The sequence below is a fragment of the Camelus ferus genome, chromosome 26 (assembly GCF_009834535.1).
Source record: "Camelus ferus isolate YT-003-E chromosome 26, BCGSAC_Cfer_1.0, whole genome shotgun sequence".
Classification (NCBI taxonomy): Eukaryota; Metazoa; Chordata; class Mammalia; order Artiodactyla; family Camelidae; genus Camelus; species Camelus ferus.
In genome coordinates this window covers 10,629,440-10,652,482 of record NC_045721.1, presented here as the reverse complement: position 1 = coordinate 10,652,482, position 23,043 = coordinate 10,629,440, and the positions used below count along the sequence as shown (strand labels likewise).

At 43.5% G+C, this 23,043-nt stretch overlaps 1 long non-coding RNA gene across 1 annotated transcript in view; it reads left to right on the top strand.

Moving 5' to 3' along the window:
- The window catches only part of LOC116660094, a 79,469-nt gene extending 77,263 nt beyond the window's left edge, over window positions 1–2,206 (top strand). The window contains exon 3 of the long non-coding RNA XR_004315471.1: window positions 2,099–2,206. This is a non-coding gene — a long non-coding RNA (uncharacterized LOC116660094). The remainder of the gene's footprint in view (window positions 1–2,098) is intronic.
- The last annotated feature ends 20,837 nt before the right edge of the window (window positions 2,207–23,043 follow it).

The following is a 23,043-nucleotide window of genomic DNA, read 5'->3' as shown; positions in this document are numbered from 1 at the left end:
GTGACATGGCTATAGAATTTCTCTCCCTCAGTCTTTCCTCCATCCCAAGCAAAACTTCCGTTTGTGAGATCAGACTGGTATGAATAAGGAGTTTGGAGGGAAAACACTGAGTGAACTAATTCACATTAAAAAGCAAATAGCTGATAAATTCTTAGAGCAGTCCTAACACTTTTTATGAATTCAGTTATCTCAGTTATACAGTGTTTGGCTTTAAAAGTTAATCTCCTGAATGGTAGCATTTCATTCACTAAGACCAAGGGCAAAAAGTTTTAACATTGTAAGAGTTACCTCCTTTCCTCTGTGTTGCTTCATCTGATAATAAGGAAGTGTTGCACCTGGGAATAGCCAAGGATATTGGTAGTCCCCCGATATTCAGAGATCCACAATCAGGATAGATGAGAGTCGTGGAAGCCTCCCTGGACATACAAGAGAGGAACTGCAGCCCCACACAGGGTCCTCTCATTCCTGCTCGCCATCCGGGGGCCTCCTGAGAGAGAGGTTCTCGGGGATGGGCCTCCCACCCCTGTTAGTTCTTCCTTCCCCTTTCCTCCCTACTCGTAGTGCCAAAAAAGGAGTGTCTTTGTCCTTTCAGAGTGCAGAGGGAAGGAGCACCCCCTTGATTTTGGAGTTTTGACATTTGAATAATAAATGTTAAATTTTACCAGTGGCTTACTAGGTGTCGCTACTGTTCTAAATGCTTTAATTCATCCATTCCACAAATATTTACTGAGAGCCTCTTGTGTGCCAGGCACTGATCTAGGCTCTGCATTGGGGAGCCAACCAGAGCCTCTGCCTTTATGGAGATAATATTCTCTTGAGGGTTGCCAGGCAGTGCACACATAAACAAGACAACATACAGTGGATCAGGTGACATTAAGTCCTACAGAGAAAAAAAATCAGTTGAGGGGAGCAGACAGTACACGTGGTAAATGTTGCTATATTTAGGTCTCATTGATGAGGTGGCATTTGAGCAGAGACCTGAAGGCAGTGAAGGAGCAAACATGACAAAATCAGTCAGAGGAAACATCAGTACAGAGACCCTGAGGTGGGAGCATGCTTGGCCCACCTGAGAAAAATCAAGGAAGGAGGGGGTGATGTGAAAAAGAGGGAGAGGGGCGTACGAGGTCAGAGGAGAGAAGCTCCACAGGGCCTCCCTGGGCTCTGGAAGGACACAGGCTTTTGCTCCGAGTTGGATGGAGAACACACTTGAGAGCTTTGACCCTGGGAATGACTTGTTTTAAAAGCATCCTCCAGCTGCTGTGCTAAAAATAGACTATAAAACATCAGGGTGAAAATAGGGGGGCCAATTAAGTGGCTAGTGTAGCAACCCAGGCTGGAGGGGATGGTGGCTGTGGGCTGGGGCAGTGACAGCAGAAGAGGTGAGCCGTGGTCAGTCACTGGTTTTATCTGAAGGTAGAGCCTACAGGATTCGCTGATGGATTGGATATGGTCTGTGAAGGGAAGTAGGAAGCCAAAGACAGTCCCAAGGATTTTGTCCTGAGCAACTTCAAGGACAGAATTGACATTTATTGAGATGGGGGAGCTGTTTAGGGGAAGAGCTGGAATGGGGAGTTCAGTCTGGGATATTATTAAGTTTGAGATGCTCATGACAATCTTAAGTAAAGAACTTGAGGCAGGCATTTCGGTGTTAGTTTGACTTTCGAGGGAGGAGTCTAGGAAAAGAATATAAAAGTGGGCAGACACGGCCTTGAAACTGACAGACAGGTGAACTGAGTGTGGGTGAGTTAGATGGAAGTCCCAGCACTGAGGTCCAGGGCACTCCAGTGTCTAGAAAAGGAGGAGGACCTCAGACCTGAGAGAAAGATGTAACCAGTCAAGTGGAAGGAAAACCAGACTCAACAGATACTCTGGAAGCCAAGCAAGGAGGTACTCAAGAAAGAGGGAAGTGTCAACCACGTCAAGGGCACCGGATAAGTCAAATCAGATGAGTTGTAACCAATACCCATTGGGAAGGTCCCAGAAGTGCTAACCAGAGCTGTTCAGAGGAGTGACGAAGAGGGACGCCCCATCAGGGCATTACAGGTCTTTAGGTGTTTAAGTCCATGAGGGATAGTCTGTTATTATTTCTGTCTTGCAGATGAGAGGACTGAGGCACAAGAGAGGGCTGAACACAGCTGGATTGGAAGCCAGGCAGTCTAGCTCCAGAGGACATGCCCTTCAAAGCTTTGAACCTGAATGCTCTCAAATCACCAGTGGCCATGGACAGTGGGGAGAAGCATCTCAGGACAACAATCACAAGGTAAAGGGGACAGTGGAAGGACAGGGAATATCACCTCACCACCCTCCTCAAATCCATCTTCGCTTTAGGAGAGAAATGCTGGCTGAGATGGGCTGGGCAAGAAAGTTACCCTTTACTTTCTCAATGGTATTTTTAAGGTTCTTAGAAATTAATTTAGAGCATGCTAAATATTCTGATATTTAGAAGATATGGCATTAAATTGCCATTGGTAGAGAAGACGACTGTGGGTAGGGGTTGGTGCTAGCAGAGATGTCTTCTGTGCACTCCGCGCTCACCAAAATCTATCCAAGAACTCACTGCAGTCTCTGTGTGATGAGCAGCAGCAAACTTAACGTTTTCGGTTTTGTTCTGTTTTACTAGATTAATGTTCTTGTTAGCTGTTGTTTCATGTGGTGAACAGAATTCGGGGGCCTCTGAGATAGACCTGCTCCAAGGAGGAAGGGAGTAGGGCAGGTTACTACAGGGGAGCTGAGCTGGAAGGTCAGTGCTCTGAAGGGACTTTGTGGTCACTCCCAGGGTGGAGCAGAGGGACGTACTCCCCTCTGCTTCTTGTTGCTCCGACTTCATAGCTTCTTTCCCTGGGACCTGGCAGGGTGTTTCCAGCAGTCGGTCTGTAAACTGTTATCAGTGAAATTTCACTTACCGTTTACTTGGGATTGAGTTGTGGTGGGGTTGGTGAAGGTAGCCTGGATTCTTGTCCTTAAAGTAAGGAAGACAACTAGGTGGCTGATAGGGGCACCTGGAGGGGGTGTTGAGAGGCAGATGAGAAAGCCCCAAAGACGTGCACCCCAGTTTCACAAGTTCCAGAGAGTTATGCACTTTGCTTCTTTGGAGCCAGGGGAAAGCAGGACCACCCAGCACACAGGTGGCCATTTACCCTTTCCAGGCTTGGAGAAAAATCAGTTGAACGGAGGCCCTAGGCTCTCAGGTCTCATGAGCTGACATTCTGGAATCAGTGAGTTCTCTTTGGTGCTGGACTTTCAGTCTGAGCATTTTGAGCAATTTCAAAAGGGTCTCCCAGTGGTTACAGGGGTTTCTCTTTGCAACTATTTGTTCTACTGTACTCGGTTTTCGATACATGTGTACACACACACACACACACACACACACACAAATAAAGTATCTCTCTTTCTGCCTCCTCTTGTCTTCTTCAAGAGAAAACTTCTTTGAAAGGGGCCACAGTTTTCAAAATGAATTATTCAAAGCTGAGTGCGCAGACCATCCTTGTGGTAAGGTCTGTATAAACCCAGGAGCTTCATTTTAGCCAGTAGAGCACTTCTGCCAAGGTTTCCCTTCCTTGTCCTTATCTGCAAAGTCAAAGTATTACCATCCTGCTGAGGAGGGTCTCAACCCCCTTCCAAGCACTTTAACATCCCTAATGTATAAGAAAAAATCACAGTTTTTCTACTAATCCTGTAGCCGTGACACTGAGCTGTAAGTCCAGCCCCTCTATTGGCAAAGAAAGAAGTCAAGGCTCAGAGAGGTAGCATGACTTTCTCTCTATCACACAGCTACTTTGAGGAAAAACCAGTTCTCCTCACTCTAAGAAATTTACTCTTGTGACCATGCCCACCAAGTAATGTCTGACTGTTCCTATGTACTAATTCAAGTGATAGAATTAATGGAAGGGCCAAAGTTCAAGCCACCAACATCAAAGGGATGAGAGCTGACATGTACATCCAGGAAATCTGATATGACCAAGGTCATGTGAAGATTCAGTTTCTGGGGATTGAGAGAACTGAAACGCTTGTTTAAATTATTAAGAAAAATGTGAATCTAATCTTTATCTGCAGTAAGCAGGGTTGGGAGCTAGGGAGCAGAGCCCCAGGATAGGCTCAGTGGTCTGTTTCGGGACAGTGCTCCCCTGACAAAGTGATGCTTGGAGAGAAATCTGCTGCAAGTATGGAATATGTTCCCTCAGTCTAGAATTCCTTGATTATTTCTTCTAAAAGATACGGGTTCTGTGGTAGGTCATACATATTTGGAACTCAGGACATAAATATTTGTTGCTTATGCCATGCCCAGAGTCTCGGAGTCACTCAAGTTCTTGTTGAATGAATGCGAATGATTCGTGCTAGATAAATACACTGATGATACATTTACATTTTTTAAAACTGTTAACCTATGTATTAATCGATAAGTTAGAATATATCAGGAATGAATGTAGAGCCATGTATTCAGTTTCAAATAAATCAACAGGGACAAGAGGGAGGATATTTGTTTCAACAGCAGTTCAAATGAAGTGGATGTGAGAGCTTTAGTTTGGAACTCAGTAAGAGCCAAAGGTCTGAAGCACATACTGAGGAGTTGATTAGACTGTTTTCATAGAAGAGTGGTTTCTAGATCCAGGCTGGACATCTCTACACTGTGCTCTTAGGTGATTAAACCTTACCTGGAGTATTGGAGTTGATAAACAACTGTCACATCTTAAGAGGGACATTGATAAACTTAGACCATGTTCAGAGGACAGAAGGTAAGGGAGGCAAAAAGTCCAAATGCCATGACTTAGATGTATTGAAAGAACTCAAGAAACAACCAAAATTGACACCAAGGTTGATTAGATGATATGTTAAAGTTCATAAAAATGTTACGACTATGAAACAGCATCTATAATTTACCACCAAAGGACCTGGGATAGTTAAAGGTTGCATCCCCAGCATGGAAGTCCCAGCTCCCATCACCCAAAAACTATTTCGGGTATAAATTTAAATGCTGTTAAAAATAAAACCATTGTTCTCTATAAACAAGGGGCTTAATTATCCTTACTCAGAAATAAAGACCATACATATGTCATTTACCCAAATAACCATAGTCTCGTCTGAAAATGTTAGATCATTCCACCAAAAGATTTTTTCTATTGCTTCAAATTATTAATAAGAATTTTGACTGCAATAAAAGCAGTAAAATAAATCAATCCTTAATAAATAATAAAGTGCTCCTCCTCTTTTGACAATGATTTATTAATATCCTCTCATAGAACTGCTTATTCTCTTTCAGTACAGGTTTTTAATCATGTATGAATTTACCAAACCATATTTTATTCAATTAATATATTTCTATCTGTTTTAAGGAACTTATCAAATGCTTTACTCTGTCTCTGATTCCCCTTATGTACTATGAAAAATAATGAGGTTAGTATTGCACGACTGCTTTTGTGAACTCTTAAATCTTTATTTTCTAAGAAGCCTCAGTTCTTCTGTTGAAGTTTCAATGGTTTAATTGTGTCAGGAAACAGCAATTCTCCTGCTCTCACTTTGGAAGTTCACCTTTTTGAAATTTGGAAGATCCTGTTCCCCAAAGGACACCTTATAATGATGACCAGGGTTCTGGGATCCACCTCTAAGTTCTTTCCAGACTGTGAGATCCCATCTGGACTGGGAAGGGGGAAACTAATGGAAAGAGGCAGCTGCATGGGGGCAGACAAGCTCAGTTGGTGGTGATGCCTGAGGCATCGTGCTGGCAGGATTCTTAAACCTTGTCCAGGCTCAGCGGAAAATGGTGTCATCACACTGTAACAGTGCCAGTCATTGGCCCCAGTGAGAAGAGTGGTTGTGTAGGAACTCGGTGTTTCTGATCTAGAGCTAAGTGTTTTCTTAAGATTCCTTTACCAACCTGAGCTTTATTTTCCTTTGATGCATTTTTGTTTCACTTTTTTTCACTTTGAAGACTTTTCCCATTAAGAGATAAAATTGAAGAAACATTGGAGATAATTAGTTCTGTTGTTTATTAGTTGTTGTCACTTTGGACAGGTAGCTCAACCCTACTTTATAGTGTTTGATTTAATTCTTTCTTAGGTTAATTTTATGTAGCTGTGACTATCTATACCATCTTGGTCTTCTTAAGTTGTCTTTCTGTCCATGAATTCAATCAAAGGTACTTACTACCCTTTAAAAAATTTTTTTATTGCCATAGCTTATTTTTTCCCAGTTTTATTGAGATATAATTGACATAAATGTTACATTATAAGGTGTAAAACATAATGATACGATATATGTATATATTGTTGCAACATGATTACCACAATAAGTTTAGTTAACATCAGTCACCTCACATAGATAATGAGTGTTGATGAGGACGTAGAGAAATGGGAACCCTGTGCAGTGTTGGTGAGAACGTAAGTTGGTGCACCTGCTGTGGAAATCAGTATGGAGGTTCCTCAGAAAACTAAAAATAGAACTACCATATGATCCAGCAATTCCACTCCTGGGTATTGATCCAAAGGAAATGAAATCACTATCCCAAAGAGATATTTGCACCCCACTGTATATGGCAGCATTATTCACAATAGCCAAGACGTGGAAACAACCTAGGTATCCATCAGCAGATGAATAGATGCCCCTCAGTTTTTAATTTTAAGGTTTCATTCCTTTAAAAACTTCTCCAGACTCACTTACTCTCACAATCTCATGCGGCCAACCTTTTATTGCAGATCAGATTTTTGCCCCCACCTCACCCTTTGGACTGCAGACCTTAGGTTGTCCTGTGGTTCCCTTGACAGCTTTTGCCAGGAACATGGCTGGGAGCTCCCTGTGCTTTCTGCCGACAGCCTCAGGCCAACCACTGTTCACTCCTGTCCTGACGCTCCCACACCCACACCCACCCAGGCTGGACAACACAGCTTCCTAGAGTGGGAAGATCAGAGGGTGACATTCAACTTGCCATCACTCAACTGAAAAACCTATAAAACCTCAAAACAGCTCTATCAATACAAAATATTCTCAATCCTAAGATGCAGGATATTTGAAGACAGCATCAATTCAAAAAAGTTTTTCAGGGAAAAAAAGTACGAGATATGCACTTGGATTTACAAGGGATTGGATATCAGAAATGTAAGTCTGTCTTAGGATCAGGGAAACGCGGTGTTATTTGTTAGAATTCCACCCCTGCCACCACTTCCTTGTGTGACTGGTTCCTGAACAGGCTGGAAAGAAATCAGGAAAGAGCTTTGTGTTTCCCTCTCCACAGCCGCCCTCAAACCCATCCAGTCAGCTCTCCTACCCCAATGGCTTGGTGTTTGTCTTCGATGTTCTGGTCACTTTCAAGGCTCAGAAAGTCCAGTATCATCCAAATCAAAACTTAACTCCTTCATCCAACAGAAACTTCTCCCTTCTCCCTCACCCCCCACCTCAGCTCCCGTCAGACCTACTCCTTCTTTCTGCCCCTCCCCTGCTCTCTCTGCTGCTTCTGGTCCCCCTGGGGCCAGTGCCGGGGCAGAGAAGGGGCCTTGTGCTGTAGAACATTCCCTCTCATTGCTGCCGTGCACATATTGGAAAATTCCTCTGGGATCCTTTTGTAGGTTTGTTATGTGAACCTGCCCTCCATCATCACCTGACCTTCACTTGCAACACACAGTCTTCCAGACTCAGGCACGTCGATTCTGCACAAGGACACCAGTCTCCAGCAGGGGCAATGCACTTGGAGATGCCCTCCTCGGAGGCCCCTCAACTCTTCCCCCCTGCACTTTGCTATTCGGCTCCCTTCCCCCAAGCTGGCAGCCCTCTTGGCTGTGGTCTTTTCCAAACTGGGGACTTGCCGGCTTTCCTCCCTCTGCCCTCCCCGCTCTCCCAGTGGGGACTTCAGCCAGCCTCGGTGGAGAGTCAGGCCCCAAATCTCATGACTAGCAAACCCAAGGGCTACATTTCAAGCTTTCCCAGAAACCCTCCTGTTCCTGTCCAGCCACAGCAAGGGGAAAGCCTGAGAGTCTGGGTGGGTCAGCCAGCGAATGGTGTGTCAGTCCCCCTTCCTGAAAACGATTCAAATCTCCACCAGTGGTTCTTTAAGGTCCCTCTTCACTTATCCCAGGAGGCAGTGGGCTGTTGGCTGGAGGGAGGCAGGGAAGCCACAAGGGTCTCTGGTCTCTGGAAATCTTTCTTCTCCCGTAAGAGCCACAAGCCTCCTCATCACATTGGAGGTTGCTGGGTCGCTTGGCCTCCTTTGTCTAAGTTCAGAATGGATGTGGTCCACCCCTCCCTTTAGAACGTGGACTGTACTTATCACCCCTCATCCCTGGTTTGGAAACTTTGGCAAAAATAGGACACAGGAGGGGTCTTGTTCTCTCTGTTACTCTTCCATTCAATTCAACAAACCTGGAGTGTATGTCGCTTGCCAGGCATCGAACTAAATGCTGGGATTACAATGGGAGCAGAATGTAATCCACCCTGAAAGGATCAGAGCTCGCATGGAGCTCAAAGTGGAGGCAGTGGGTGGGGCTTCAGGGCACAGTCTCAGCAGCCAAGGTGCCTGGGTTTGAGTCCTTAATGAGCTGCCCATTCGTTTCCCCACCTGTAAAATGGGGCTAATCATAGTGTAGTTATCATGGTGATCAAGCTAGTTCAAATACAAGTACCGTTGACTCTTCCCCTCCACAGAGCCTAGCACATACATAGTGGAGATATTTGCATTAAACACAGAAGCTTGTGCTGTCCTCACTGTGTCACAAGCTTCAGCTCATGCAGGCCTTTCACTCTCCTTCCACTTGCCTTCCAGGTTCAGGCTACTCCTTTGCATGAGTCTCTGGGCCTGGTCTTCTCCTCCTAGCTCATGGTCGTGTCCTTCTAGCACCTGACTTGACTGCAGCCACACTACGGTCACGTTATAACTCCACGGTGAGCCATGTATCTCACCATGGCTACATTTGAAATACGCACTTCCCCCTTTGAAATCTCCTTTCTAAAAATATAAGGAGCACATCTAATTATGCCTGGCGTTCCCTTCAAAACATGCGTACTAAGTTCAGAGCACTAGTTCTTGTGTTGCTTCCTTGCTCTCCTGAGAAATAAATTCAGGAGTGAAAACAAGTCAACATTTAGCACAATTTGATCTCTAGACACTCTCTAACAAAAAATGACTTTTCAGTGCACTCTTACCTTTATGACGGTTTCCTAAGTAGTAACTGTAATGGGGTATGCACTTGATACTCCTCCGGTATGGAAATTTGGATGAGGCCCCAAAGCTGAGAACTACCGTAAGAGGGTGTTAGGTCATCCGTGTAGGGCTGGCACAGGGGTGGTCCAAAACCTGTTCCGTTACCCATCTCAAGAGTTTAAAAAAGGAAGCTAGGAATTTATTAGGAGGTTGAAGCCGCCAGCAGCAAGGATTAGTTTGAAGAGAGTTGGCAGAAGCTGAGCATTCCCACCACTCCTGCCCCCACCCCACCCACCCTGCTTGGGAGGAAGGGAGTGGATATTTCCCCTCCTCTTAAGCAAAGCGAGAGAGACTTTAGAAACCACTCAGACAGAGCTTTACCCGTGAGGCCCAGAATTGGGTGAGTGCAGACTGGTAGCTGGTCTCCATCTGTAAGTCCAAAGAGAAGATGTGATTGCAGCTGTTGCTGCCAGGGAGAAGAGTAAAGAGGGCTTGGGAGGGAAGATACCCTGACCTATGGGTGTACCAGGGGCTATGGGAACAGGGGGTGAGTGGCCAGCTGGTTACAATTTGGGCTTCTTTAAAAGAGCTGCAGGGGTGGGTATAGCTCAGTGGTAGAGCACATGCTTAGCATGCATTAGGTCCTGGGTTCAATCCCCAGTACCTCCATTAAAAAAAGAAAAAAAAGTTAACTACACGTTGGAGACCACCATGGTATTAGGCGAAGCACCAAGGGAAGACCCCCAAAGAACCCGTGACAGTGCTACAGAGGAGAAAGAAGCAGCCTGCCACCAGATTGCCATGGTCACAGCCAAGTGAACCCTTTCTTGCTCCTGCCCTTTCCTTCACTCTTCTCCAGTTCTGGGAGAGCTTGAATCGAGTTTAAATAGTGATGAAGCCAACTGGCTCCTACATTACCGCCAGCTCCTCATCTTGTATCAGGCGCAACCTGGCAGGAAGAGAGGAGTCTAAATTGTATGACAAATTTGAATTCTGGATTGAACTGGGCATTTTTATTATCCAAAAAATGAGGCTATTTGTTAATTCCATAGGACCTGCCTGAGATTTCATCCAAGAGCAAAGAAGAAGCATTCAGCTTAGCACAGAAAAAAATTATATAATTGTTTTCTGCTTGCCCAGCTCATTTAATGAAATGGTTACTCAGTAATAAGAAAGCAGAAGCCATATCCCTAGATGGTCTGTAGACAGAGAATGATTTGTTTGCAGTCTTGGAAGTATGATCTTCATGTTAAGAAGTTCCTATACATTAGGAACCCACCCCCAGAGTTATGGCCTTTTAATCTGCTCTCCTTTGTTTCATTCATATGCTTTGATCACCCACATCATGAATAAAATATGCTAAGAATCAGGGTGAATTCCTCTTGCCATCCTTAGGAAAGAGCTGAGCACATGGACATAGACAGACATGAGAAATATTTGGCAAGAGACTGGACCCAAGGAATGAGAGGAAAGCTTAGCCATCCAAGGCTGGAATTGGGGCCCTACAGTGAGGGGCACCCTGTCCACAAGTTCTGCACTTCAGGCTGGGTAAGTGTGGGTGGGGGCCACAGAGGCAAGGAGGTGAGCAAGAATGCAGAGGGTATGGGACTCCAGGAAAGTTGAGGATGAAGAGAGGGAGGGAGGACTGGGCAGAGGTGGAGGTCTCAGAACGATAGAAGGGCTCTGGTAGAGGTTTGCCAGACTTAGCAAATGAAAATACAAGGCACCCAGTGCTTTGTTTTATCCGGCCATTCTACTTTAGACGGTGATAGACCAGGGCAGTGAGGATCAATATCTTTAGCATTTGCTTCTGTGGCCAATGGAGTGACCCAAAATTAAAGAGAGTGAAACAGTGTGGAAACAGATTGTTCTCCATATGAATCAGAGACAGAGCAAAGGTTAGAAAAACTAAAATATATCAACTATCATCACCAGAAAACAGAGTTATATGGAAGAAATATTGCTTGCTTTGGCAATACAAAAGACACTAGAGATAGCAAATTTACATTACCTGCTTTAAAGAAATACATCCTAGATATAAATGTCTCTAAGGGAAGTCATATAACAATGTAAGACATATTAAAAAGTAAGTATGTACAGTCTTTAATTTAATCTTGAGTCAAATAATCAGGTTAAATTTATTCCTTGTGTGACACATCATTTTAATCTTTTATTATGCATTTCTGACAATTCAGTTTAAATTGTGAGAGTGTGTTTGGCACAATTAATTTTAATGATATTTACTATCTGCTGGATATTCCTAAAAGGCAGAACATCTTGAAAAATGTGTTCAAGTTATTTAGATCCTTGTTAGCAAGCAAAAGTCGAGCTCTCCTTAACAGTGGCTTTTGGAAAACTGACAGACACAAGTGCTGATCTGCTCACAGTATCAGAAACGTGATTTTCATATCAGCAAATTCCTGTGCCAGAGGAGGTTGCTGGTGCCACCTAAAGTGTCCCCAACACAGGACTTCCTGGCTTTAGTAGCGTGATGATGCCCAGCATCAGACATGTTCTTAGAGCGAAATAAAGCTGCCCTACCTCCCCAGTGTTTGAAAGTCTAAAGCTCTGGGTGATGGAGCAAAAAGTGCCTCCCTTTCTCCTGCCCTCCTTTGACTTACCTCTCAGATGAGCCGTGAGTGTCTTGAGAAGTGATGCTGAATGTACTTTAGGATAACAGATAGCAGGGCACTGATAAATAAATCAAGACACCCTTCAGAATGCAAATAGATGCTGCTAGAATTAAGGAGAGAGCTGAAATGTATCTTGCAGGTCTAAAGGGAAACTTGAAGCCCACATGGGTGAAGTGATTTGCTCAAGATCACCTAGACAGGGCCGGGGGGCATTCCTGAGACCTGGACTTTATTCAGTTTACTCTTAACATCCACTTCCAAAGTCCAGGTTTGGTTGGTTTTTTTAATTGGGTTTTCTTAAACTGAAGTTCACCTATATTTGTGTTGCCATCAGCATTTTAACTCATAAGTTCCTGTGTGAAAAATATTGTGATTTCTCTAGAAATTTCTCTCACTGGGAGTTCCCAAACTGTTTGCTCCTCATAGTCCCAAAGCTGTCCTTCTGTGGGGCTAAGTGTGGGAGTAAGTGACTCAACAGCTCCAGCAGTTGGGGATGCCTAATCTTTGACTTCCAGGCTGCAACAGCCTCTGAAGGTTTACAAGGATTTAGGGAAGGCCGAGGATTGTCACTCGACATGATTGCCTACTCCAATTGTGGGTGTTGACAAGGTGCTGCTAGGACATTTTTGAAGGTTTGGATTATGATGAATTGCTCTGTAAACCCAGGTACATGGTAATAATACTAAGAGCAGTAGAGATTAGCCTACACTGGGGTCTTACTCTGCTTCCAACACTATTTTAAGTAATTTACAGGTTAGAAGCTATTTAATTTCAACTACTTAAGGGGTGAATATACCATTACTATCCCCCTTTTATAGATGAGGAAACCTAAGTACTGAGATGAGGTACTGAGGGTAAGAGGCTTTCTCGGTGTTACAGAACTTGTTCATGGTGGAGCCAGGATGAAAACCCCAGCAGTCCCGTCAGAGCCCACCTTCCTAACCACTAGGTGCCACTGCCTCTCCCTAGCTGCACTGGGCGAGTGTTTGGGTGAGCATGATGCCAGGCCTGGAAACCCAAGGCTCACTGTTCCAGAGACAGAGTCCTGGAAATCAGGGACAGATGGACAGTAGGGTGTGCATGGCCTGCCCTTGGCACCCTGAGGCAGCCACTGTCCATAAATAACAATTTGGGGAGTTTAATTAACAGCCCACTGGCAAGGATGCTAAGGACAACGGGAACTCCACGGGTGAATGACTTGGGGGTGAAAATCAGAATTGAGGAGCTGTCTTTGCCATCTTTCAAGCTGCTATGGATAGCAACAGGCAGAGCTGAGCTTGCCTGGCTTTGGCAGGAGCCTGGTCTAGTTGAATTACACAGATGGATCAATTTCCTCAGAAAAAGCCAGCGAATGGTTTGATGGAGTAACTTCTGCAACCATAAAATCGGGAGATATATGTCTGTCTCTTTGTTAAATGGGGCCCAAAAGAGATTAACCTCACATACAAAGTAAAAATGAGATGCATGAATTTCACCAGGTGGGGGGAACTCCTCTTGGTACTTGATTTCACGCCAAGGATGCTGGATTCAAATGTCAAACAATAGAAAAGTTGTCTTGAGAGATGGCCTGGGGGCTGTAGCAGAAGTGCTGGATTTGGATATGCAGAAGACTATAATTGATGTTAGTGCCTTGAAGAAATCCCTGAATACATAAGCTTTAAGGAGGGGGTGGGGTTGGGGGTTATGTTTATTTTATAGTCAAGATATATATTCAAAGCAAACGCAATTCAATGCCATCGACCCAGCTGTAGGCTTTGTGACCTTCTTCCTCTTTCAGGGGAGGGTGAGAGTGAGGCCAGTTGGGGAGGGTAGGCCAGGCTGCTGTCCCCTGGGTCAGCACCCCTTACCGCCTCATCAGCCATCCTCGCTGGTCCTACTTGTGGGCTGCGTTCCTGCAGCCTGCGTGGTGACCACTTTAGACAGGCAGCTGCAGGGAATCGGGACGAGCACAGCATTTTGAGTATGAAGACAGGTGTTCAAATCATAGCTCTGCTACTGGGTGATGATACGATGTTGGGTGAGTCAACATCTTTGAGCCTTAATTTATTTGTCAGTGAAATGGGATAATAATCCTAGGCAAAAATATTGCAAGGATCGAGATAGTGACTTACAGGAGCATCTGTGAGCTGCAAGCACTATAAAATGCTAGCTTCTGTAGTTAGCAGGATTTTGAGGCCTGATTTACCTTCTTCTACCTCTAGTCTTTCAGATTCCCCTTTTTGTTTGTTTTGTTTTTCTATTTTTTTTGTTGCACTAAAACATGCACACATAAAATTTACCACTGTAGCCATGTTTAAGTGTACAATTCAAGGGTATTAAATACATTCACAGTGTTGTACTACCACCACCATTATCCATTTCCAGAACTATTTCATCATCCCAGACTGAGACCCTGTACCCATTAAATAATAATTCCCCCTTCTCTCCTCTCCTCAGCCCCTGGTAACCTCTGTTCTACTTTCTGTCTCTATGAATTTGCCTATTCTACATATTTCATATAAATGGAATCATACAGTATTTATCTTTGGGACCTTAGTCACTTGACAGTTCTGTCCATCTGTTCATTTATTCATCCTTTCATTTTTTCACTCATTCATTTATTCCATAACTATTTATTGAATGCCTGTTTTGTAGGGAGCAGGGAGGAATTGTGCCAAATGCAGTGGCCATTGGATTTTAAAATCCACAGCACCAAGAATTGGAAAGGACCTTAAGAATCTCTTGTCCAAATATTTACTCCATTCAGCAGTTTTCCCTAAAACTAGAGAGACAGGAATAGGGCTCAGGTTTCCAAGTCAGTGTTCAGCCAGGAAGGATGTAGCCCAAGCTGTGAGACAAAATTCCTCCAACTTGCAGGAGAATGGGTTTAAAACTAGGGCAAGCATTTGTAAGGAAGCTCTTTTCTTACAGCTCACTAAACAGTCCAGTCACTTGATAAGCTGGTGGGATTTGAACTCAGTAAAACAAGTGTCAAGAAAACCTGATTAGATAAGGCTTGAGTACTCACACAGTCCTTATATTGTTGATAACCTTCCCCCAAAGTGTCACATACAGGCTGTGTGCAATGGGAGATACTGCTGACTTGGAATTTCAAAGCCAGGCAGGAGTGTGAGTTTTTGATTTCAATCTGGGAAAATTCCAGAGGACTGAATTCAGGGGATTTATGAACACCATCATAGCCAAACAACTGGATTTCACTGACAAATGCAGACTTATTTTCTAGCTCAAACTGAGATATTTCAACTGTATTAAAGGGCAGAGAGAAAGAGATGGAAACAGTGGTTAGAAAGCAACTCACAGATAGTTTCCACATACATGTTTATTTTACTCTGGTTAATGTTTAAGCCTCAGGAGTCCCAAAATAAACTGGACTCACACCATTTCCTAAAGTCACATGCTCTTCTATATCCTGTACACCCTCCAAAACCACACAAAAGTGCAAGATGGACCTCATCTACTTGTATCAGGGAGAGAGCCACATTCTTTTTTTTTTTTTAAATACTTAATTTTTTAGAGCAGTTTCAGATTCACAGCAGAATTTAGCAAAAAATACAGAGTTTGCACATAGCCTTCCCCACCACACATGTATACTCCCCTATCCTCAACATCCCTCATCAGTGTGGCATATTTGGTACAATCGATGAGCCAACATAGACACGTTATTATCAACCAAAGTCCATAGTTTACATTAGGGTTCATTCCTGATGTTGTACATTCTATGCGTTTTGACAAATGCATAATGACATGTAGCCACCACTATAGTATCATACAGAATAATTTCATTGCCCTAAAAATCCCTTGTGCTTCATCTATTCATTCCTTCCTCCCTCTCCCCAAACCCCTGGAAACCACTGTCTTTTTATTGTTTCTGTAGCTGTGCCTTTTCCAGAATGTCATTTGGTTGGAATCGTACAGTTTGTAGCCTTTTCAGACTGGCTTCTTTCATTTAGTAATATGTCTTTTAAGTTTCTTCCATGTCTTTCATGGCTTGATAGCTCATTCCTTTTTTTTTTTTACTGCACGGATATTTTAAAATTTACGTATATGTACTGTGCATTGTTTCTAAGAATGTTTAGAACTTTAGCTTTTTAAACTTACATAGTTATCAAAGGAATAAAGCCAACCACAAAATAAGAATTAATTCAAATAGCGTCCTGCTATTAACAGCAACATTATTTGTAATTGCCAAGGTATGGAAGCATCCTAAGCGCACATCAATAGTTGAATAGATAGTGAAGATGCAGCATATATATATATGTAATGGAATACAACTCACCCATAGAAAGGATATTTTGCCATTTGTGGCCCTTCATTCACTTTTTTTTCACCTCAAAAACCAGAATTTTATAACCAGCATAAACATTTCCATTACATCAAAAACAATAAAATACCTAGAAATAAACTTAACCAAGGAGGTTACCTATACTCTGAAAACCAAAATGACACAAAGAAATGGAAAGATTTCTTGTGGAGAGCAGCATTCTTTCAGAGCTGGGTGGAGCTTTGCAGAAAGGGTTTCCCAATTTTCGTGGCTATGACCACAAGCTCCAAGATGATGGCTAGAAAATAAGATTAAATATCATTACACCACACTTACCATAACTTGGATGCCAGTAAGTTTAGTTTGCATCCTATCTGTATTCTTGGTGCTCTATATCATTTAATATTTTACTACCATTTCTATACACACAGAAATAATTAACATCTTAAATATATATAAGGTCTTACCACGTAGGACTCTTAGGTTCAGAATTACTCTGTTGAGAGCTGTAAGGCCCTTAGTTGTGTCCAGGTTCCTGTGCTTATACAACAAGGTGCCGGGATCTTTTATCACCCTGCAACCTGGTACGTGAAGAGGATTCAACTGGTGCTTGAGTCATCTTTGATCCCTGGCTGCCCTGACTGACTTCTATTCTTGCCTCAAGACCCTAATGGGAAGCTTCCCAACTCTAATCTCTTCTCTTCTTGCCCCTGGCTAACACCTTGAGCTGGTCCTCTGCATTCTCGACCTGGCTTCCTGCTGCAACCCCCACCAGCTTCTAAATATTCAACCCTATCCCATTAGCCTGGTCCTGTCTCAGATTGATCCCACTGCAGTGGTTCTGCAAGGAAAGCCTAAATTCCTTCAACATATTTTAAAAAGATTTGTAATGTCACAAGCATTTTAAAAGAAGGAGCAAGGCATCAGTTAAGTTTAATATGAAATTAAACATAATCTTGCCACAGAACATCCAGATGATTAAGATTACAGGATTGAGTGCAGTTACTAAAGGAGATTATGGAGAATAGATGCTACGGAAACACCTATCTTAAAGGGATTAGTGAGGATTTTTTTTTTTTTAATTGAGGTCCTGGGGATTGAACCTAGGACCTTCTGCATGCTAAGCATGTGCTCTGCTACTGGGCTATTCCCCACCCCAGGAAATTTTTTTTCCAGTTTTATTGAGAAACAATTGACATATAACATTGTATTAATTTCAGGTGTACAACATACTGATTTGATATATGTGTATATTAAAAATGATTACCACATAAGTCTAGTTAACATCTATCACCTCAAAGTGTTACAGTTTTTTCTCGTGATGAGAACTTTTAAGGTCTACTCTCCTAGCAGCTGTCTTTGTCAGGCCTGTCCTCCTTTCCATTCGAGATTCCTTGAGTCATTTGCCTCAACCTTGACACGGAGAGCCCAGCTTTGCCCAACAGGTTTAGCCAGTCATTTTATAAAACAAAAGCTGCTTCTGGCAGGAAACTAACCACCAAGGAAACAAGACTGTCTTCACAATCAGGTCAATGTCAGGTCAGATGAGCACAGCCTGGAATTTTCTAGTATCTACAGGAGCTGACCCCACAATCTTGTCTTTCTCGTGTGCAAGGTTGGAGACACTGATGAGTTTCTGACAGTTGCCAGAACCTGGGGCTCTGTTAGAGATAGGAGGTGAATGCCGAGTATTTCCCCCCAGGATGGTGGTAAAGGAGAATTCATGCTCCATTAATGTGTGGTTCCTGAAGCCAGTGACTGCACTCACTCAGTTGCCAGAGACCAAGGGGGCCCAGAAAGGAGCTCAGACTTAGCCCTCCTAGCGCTCTAGCAATGAGAATTGCTGGGGACTTTCCGAATATATGTATTAAAGTTTAAATGGGGGTCACACAGGGTTGCCTGGGGCACTTGTGCAGGGGTGTGGGTGATGACACCCCTGGAGTTGTGCAATGCCCAACCAGAGAGACATGCGACAGCCTTGGGGTCATGCAGAGACAAGAATGTCCCCACCGAAAGGACTTATGGGGCAAGTTTGCCACAGTCTGGGCTGGATTATCTGTTTCAGAGAATTGGCCACTTCATTTATGAGGGGAATAGAGGCATCCCTCAGGGAAGGAATCACTTTAGCCACATTCACAGAGGCTGCTGTGATTAAAAATGAGAAGCACACAACATGGGGAATATAGTCAATATTTTATAATACCTATAAATAAGTTTTAAAAATTTTGAATCACTATGTTGTACACTTGTAACTTTATGTAATATTGTACAGCAACTATACTTCAATTTTTTGAAAAAGAGAGAAATACACCAGCCACTCAGAGTGGACAACCTGGATTGGGACACATTCTCCCTGGACAGTGCTGTGATAGGCAGGGTGGACAGTCACCCCTGATGTTCTGAGCTCTGGGGTCGACTAGCCCTTTTTCTGAGGGCCATATTCCTTCTTTAGAGATGGAGAAATAGATAAGTCCCCATTGTTACTGTGTCCTGCAGAGCTTGGGGAAGTCTCTTTTAGATGATTTTATACCTCTTGCTTTGATCTGCCCCATGCAAGTTTAATAGTTTAACTTATAAGGTAGCAACCTCAATTCCAAATTATTTGGGTTACTTTGAGACACATGGTTTATCCCAGCCCCCAAATATGGAGATGCTACTGAAGCTGGCCAGCATCCCCAAATGCTTCGTTGCTCACCAGCCCATGAACACACCATGTTTTCTCCCCATTCCGTACATTTACTCATGTAATACTCTGCATCCGACCTCTGCATCCTTGAAGGCACAGCTCAAGTCCCACCTCCTACAGGAAGCCTTACTTAACCTTCTGTCCCCATGCTGATCTCTCATCCTCTGAAACTCTATACTACTTGGAGATAATGGAACATAATTTAGCCCTTAATTGGATATTGGCTAGTATTGATCACTGTCATTTCCTCTGTGTTCTATTGCTCTAACCAGACTCTAAGCCATTTAAGACTAGAAAATGTATTTCATATATCTTCAGGCCCCCTAGCACATTGAGAACATTTGGAGGCATTGGGTTAAAAGGTGCATATTAAATAATTCTTTGCTGCTCCAAATACCACCATGTATTTTCTACACATCTCAAATCCCCTTCCTCCAGGAGACCTTCCACAACCACTCTGGCTCACACTGATTTCTTGTCTTTCCCTGACCACTCGTTATTATCTGAGCCATGCATTTTGCCACTCAATTCTGTTCTGTCTGAGTGCATACTCTGGCTATGGGTATGGGATGGTCCTATCTGCACAACTACAGCCAGCACTGGGTGATACTAGCTCCAGGCTGAGGTGGCATGAGGCAAGACCCTGTGTCAGAGTCTGACCCTCATGGTTCTTAGCCAATGTTTGCTGTTACCCTGAAGGTCACCACCCGCCCAGCCTCGAGGGGCAGGCTTTAGCATCAGGTAGATCTGGGCATGAGTCCTGGAGTCGTCCCTTACAAAGTGTTCCTCCAGGCATGGCCTCATTTAAGCTCTCTAGACCTCTGTTTATTCATCTATAAAATGGAGGCATGGTGGTGTAACACCACCCACCATACAGAGCTATTATGAGTCTTAAGTGCCATCATGCACTGAAAACATTAGGCATGGAGAACAGGAGTTAAGAGCACAATCTTTGGAATCAAACCACATGACCTCGACCAAGAGACTTAATTCCCTAAACTTCTGTGTAATAGAGATTATCATATGAACCTCATGGGCTTCTTGTGGGGATTATACCAGATGATCGTAGGTACTGGTATGTTACTGTTCCTATCGGTGGTAGTGGTAGTAGTTGTAGTAAAAAACCTGTTAACACAGCAGCTGGCACATGGAAAGCTGTATCTCCACCATGCCGCCGGCTTGTGGTCTCCTGTTTATCCTCCAGGTATCAGGCTAGGTCCGCTGGCCCCCTTTTCCACATCTGCCATCAGCACAGCTGAAAGCCTCATCCAGTCTCTACGCTCCCCACCACTGCAGTCCTGGGAAAGCAGAGGTTCAGCAAATATAGCCCCATAGCCCCCACCCCCCAAGTTATCCCATATCTTGAACTCCTCCATCCTGCAGAAGAGCTGTAATAAATTCTTACTGGAGGGTGGCATGTAACAATTTGTAGTGTAATAAAATCTGCACAATTCTTCCCGTAGCAAAATTTTGACGACAGCTCTTTTCCCAAAGGACAGCGCAGAGGATGCCTGCTCTAAGGGAAAATAAGCTCTCCGGGGAGAAAATCTGCTCTCCGCCCCACAGTGCAGCATTTTCAGGAGCTTGGCTCAGCATTTTGAATCCTGCGGCTGCAAACTGTTTGATGTGTGGGCTGTCAGCCTACCTCGTTTGTGGGGGATGACCCAGGTAATTCCTCAGAGGGCAGCAGTCTTCCACCCTTTGGTCCTGGACTAATGCTAGAAGGCTCTCTGAGCTCTCAGTCCTTTACCATGTGCAGCCAATCCTGGTATCTCCAAATGAAGGCTCTACACTTGGAGTCCTGGCCAAATTGAGACCTTTGGTGCAGATAACTCCTGAAATTCTTCCTTTGGTTTCTGTTGCTTATGGCCTGTTACTTAATCACTGTCTGTAATTAGGTAGTAATTTTAATGCAGTTAAACAGGTATCATAATTTACTCCTCTTAGGGCGCTGCTTTTCTGTAATGATGAAGAGATCCACTGTATTCCTGCTTAATCATGTTAGCTTACATTTGTGGGCTGCGCAGGTGAAAGGAGAAAGACGTAAAGATGCAGCGTGGCTGTTGTTCATTTTTACAGTAGCTCATTCTCGCCCATTATTGGATTTCAGGAAATTGAGACTGTTTAATTGTGTCAAGGGCACAGCAGGAAAACTGCAAAGAGGCTGTAGTGACTTAGGGGGAAGAAACAAGTCCAGATGTAACAAGGGATGATTCTAGAAGCTTCACTATTGCTAAGCATGATGTTGCTGCAAATCCCGAAGGAAGAGCTAATGAAGAAAAGCAACACAGATGTAATTAAAGCCATAGTTAGTGGTAGAAATAAGGAGAAATAAAAAGAATTTTTAAACCAATGATAAGTCTAAAATGCACTTATATTTGCCTATGAGATACAGTCATGCCCAGAAATTCATACCTTGGTCCCCAGAGTCACAGGATAACATTGGTGGCTCCAGAAGGCTTCCTGCCATCCAGTAATACATCTCTGACCCAGAATGGGTCTTGGTTAGAGTGTGGAGGGGACTGATTCAAGAGGTTTGGAATGGGGGCCCCATTCCTAATTTAACAGATACCCCCAGGAGGTTCTGATGCAGGTGGTTAATAGACCACACTTTGGGAAACTCTGGAGTAGATGACTCGAGGATTTTTCAGCTGTATGTAATATACACACAATCTCTAAACATTCGATTCTTTGTGTATCTTACACACTCACAGACGCTGTGTACATAGGCAGGGAGAGACTATACACATCTGTCTCTCTGCTGCACATATGGATTCCACGTGTGCCTCATTTATAATAGAACAACTGAATTGTATAAGTTTTTGGTAAAATCAAATAAATACAGCATGTGAATGAGTATTTTCTTCCCTTACTTGGCCCAGGAGAAGAATTTAATTTGTAAAGGGTGACCAGAATCACAAACAAAACTCCACATCTCTGAGAAGTAAATACAGAAGTGTCTGTGTGCTTGATGTTAGGAACCACGCCGAACAAACCTGGGCGTCCCGTCTTTGCTGTTCGGACAGCTTCTCTAGCCTTTCAGCCTCAAGCCTGGGGTTTGACCTCCAAAGTCAGGTGGCTAATGGAGGCTCTGGCTCTGGGAAGTTATTAGCTGGGTCCTGCCCCTCCCTGCCCAAGTGGAAATGAATTTTTTTTCTCTTGTGTTGATCATTCACCTTTAGGAATGGCAAATAGACTTCAACTCGTGGGCTGATGGTGAGCATTTTGTAGAGACCAAGCGAAAGAGTAAGTGCAGGAGGATTCTGAGGCTCTCTGTGCGCTCCCAGTGACCCGAGTTCTTATGGGGGAGGATGGGCTCGCTTTTGTATCATCTATTTATTAGTCCATCCCTGGGTTTTCTCTTTTCAAGGCCTACTCTTTGTATACATAATTTTAGAACCGGAAGATAATGTAGAGATTTGATATCTCAGAGATAGAACTTCCATCTCCTAACTCCAAATTTCACATTCTTCCCAATAACTCAGTTCACAAAACATTAGCCTTACTAGTGGGGCGTGGGTGGGACTGTTGGAGGCTGCAAAATGTCCTCCCCCTGAGTTCTGTCCTCCCAGGTTGCCTGTTCATATTTGTAGTAGAGGCCTGTTCTGTCTAATCCAGACAAGCTTTGCTAACAGTAGTGATTTGGGGTTGAATATGAGAAAATAGTTATCCCACACTAGGTTGTCAGGGGTTCTTGAGGAAGACATGCCTCAACCACCCCAGTACCCTTATTTCCAGGTGGCATTTTCAAGCCTTCGGTAGCTTATCAACGATGCCCTGCATTTACTGGATTCCCCCACTTCCTTTTATTTTTTCTCATGGCTTTATTGAAATATATTTGACAAATAGAATTGCAGATATTTGAAATGTACAACGTGATGATTTTAAATTTATACATTGTGAAATATCTCCACAATCAAGTTACCATATCCATCACTCCGTAGTTAACTTTTTTTTGTGTACGTGATAAGATCATTTAAGATTTACTCTTTTAGCAAATTTCAAGTATACTCTATAGTACTATCAACTGCAATCACTATGCTGCACATTAGAGCTTCAGGAGCTGTTCATCTTATAACTGGAAGTTTGTACCCTTGACCAACATCTCCCAATCTCCCCTTCCCCTCAGCACCACTCTACTCTCTGGTTCTACGCCTTGACCTTTTCTCTCTTCTGTAAGATTCCACATGACAAGTGATACCATACAGTATTTGTCCTTTCCCTGTTTTACTTATTTCACTTAATATAATGTATTGTAGGTTCATTCATGTGTCACAAATGGTGGGGTTTCCTTCCTTTTTAAGGCTGAATAATATCCCATTACATATACACATATATG